The 2,384-nt window shown below is 29.7% G+C and overlaps 1 non-coding gene across 1 annotated transcript; it reads left to right on the top strand.

The window, feature by feature from the left end:
• Window positions 1-1,650: 1,650 nt before the first annotated feature.
• On the top strand, window positions 1,651-1,739 carry LOC114259136 (small nucleolar RNA snoR8a). The gene has a single exon (XR_003628196.1). It is a non-coding gene; the product is annotated as a small nucleolar RNA snoR8a (small nucleolar RNA).
• Window positions 1,740-2,384: the final 645 nt, after the last annotated feature.

The following is a 2,384-nucleotide window of genomic DNA, read 5'->3' as shown; positions in this document are numbered from 1 at the left end:
GTGAGAAAGACATAGCCACAATATTTTTTTATTATTGATTTGCAACTTTAATTTTTTTTTTCTTAAATTTTAAAATGTTATAACTTTATCAAATTTTAAAATGTTATAACTTTATCTCTACAAATATGTTTTACTAAAATCTATCACTTTATTGGTTTTTTTTTCATAATCTATTTTTTGAAAAAATATATGAAAACTAGTTTGGTGAAAATAAATACCAAAAATATGTTTTTGAATTTTAAAACTTTTATTTATTTATTTATTCATTTTGGTGAGTGTGTGTAAAAAAGAGAACAATATGAAAATGTTAAGTGTTTTTGGATTTTTCATTATTTTTTTACCAAAATAAATTTTCATTAGCTTTAGCTTTTCATTGAACACATTTTAAAGACGGACTAAACAAATTATTTTTAGATTGCTTTTTTGAGATATTTCAAAGAAAATTTATATTGAATATGAAATTTAGAAATTTTTTTTTTAAACTTGACCTAATAATTACATCTAACTGTTAGGGACGATTAGATATAATCATTTGGTGATTTACCGATTACATCCCATTTTTTTATTGCATTGGCTCATTGAATTAAACACAATTTAAAAATTATAGTTAGAATTATTGTTTGATTATAAGATTTTGTAGTGTTTAGTAATAAATCGAAGCGAATTTAATTATGAGACTTTGTCTTGTTTTGTTTTGAATTGAAGTGACTTTGGTTATGAGACTTTCATTGTATTTCTTTTTTCTTTTTTTTTTTAAATTTATGAACCAATTTAGTTTTGCTTTGTACCACTTATTTCAAAACTAGGGTCATATTTTCACCTAAAAAAAACATAAAAGTGGTACATGTCACTATTTTAACTAATAAAATACAAATAGAGACACCACATATATTTACTGGTGTGGCAAATTATAATTTCCTCTTTCAATTTGGACATTTTAAAGGATATTAGTTTGGATTAAAACTCTTAACCGCCACTAATTTCTCACCCAAAACTGAAGACGAAGCCTATATGGCCAAATTGAATAGAAAAGTCAAGCTCATGGAAATGATTTTTAAGAATTGCATTAATTGAAGTAAACAACCCATTCAACGCGCTATAAATAATTGAGGAAGCAACTCCAAAAGGAAGGACTCATCGAGAAAATGATGATCTTCTAGGTTACTTTCAATGAATAAATATTAAATATAATGGCGATATTACACAATAGCATCATTATAAAAAAGGGTCCAGTTTGTCTCAAGTTGAGATCAAGACTGGACCCGTCCAGTTCGGCCCATGGAGTCCATTTTTTGGGCCCGTTTTGATAATCCGAACCATTCAATGTGTAGAAATCGTCAAGTACTACATGCCTATAAAAAATCACGCTGATCGGATATCAATAGCTATGTGATCAAATCAATTTTGTATAAAAAAATAGACGGTAAAACAATTAACGGTTGAAAAAAAACTGTTTTATTCACATAACTATCGATATCCGATCAACGTGATTTTTTATATACATATAGTAGTCGACGAGTTCTACACATTGAACGGTTCAGATTATCAAAACGGGACCCGTGGTGGGCTCCCACAAGTCCAACAGCACGGTCCAGTCCGATCTTAGACTGGACCAAAACCACTGCCTATAACAAAATTCATAAAAAATGTGGGGGTGCGATGATTATACAAAATTCCTCGTTCTGAATGCTATTGCCATGCCATGACAGACACATTTACACCCATAGAATATGAGCACCCAACCCCCTAAGTCACATTTTTATTTTATTTCATTTTTTTCAATTTATATTCTGTATTATCTCTTTTTCTATGCACACGGATTGATGATGGGCTGGAAATATGGAAGATCTATTCTATTGTTGTTGTTTTTGTTGGGTAGTGCTTACATAACTCTTTTGTTTGGTGAATAGTTGTGTTTGAAGTGACTGTATTTCGATCAGTGATTTTGTGGAGGGAAAAGAAATGCCCATTTTTATTTCCTCCTCAAATCACTCAACAAATCTAAGATCTAAATGTATCCCCTAATGTCTGAGTCTTTTTATTAAAGAAATTGGTTTTACTTAGGTACATTTCTGTTAGCAATGCTCATGAGAGCTGTTTCTATCTAGACACTACTGCAACTAAGAAAAGTAAAAATATCAAGGTTTCTTAACTTAAATTGTAACTTAGCACTTTAAGAAGCTACCTTTAATTTCTTTGACAAGATCTAAGTTGTCTTGGTCCTCTCTTCAAATGTTTGTATACTCATCCTGCAATAACTTGTTTTTAGCATATGAAATGATTCTAAAATTTTGACATTTGAAGGGTTCATTTTGACTATATTGGGTTGACAGTGTGAGGTTCTCAGCAATTTTTAATCTACCAAGGGGTTTGGTTGTAATATG

This window comes from Camellia sinensis, chromosome 6 (assembly GCF_055761805.1).
Source record: "Camellia sinensis isolate YWXY chromosome 6, ASM5576180v1, whole genome shotgun sequence".
In the NCBI taxonomy this organism is placed as follows: Eukaryota; Viridiplantae; Streptophyta; class Magnoliopsida; order Ericales; family Theaceae; genus Camellia; species Camellia sinensis.
The sequence above is the reverse complement of the archived record's forward strand: the minus strand, read 5'-3'. Positions and strand labels throughout refer to the sequence as shown.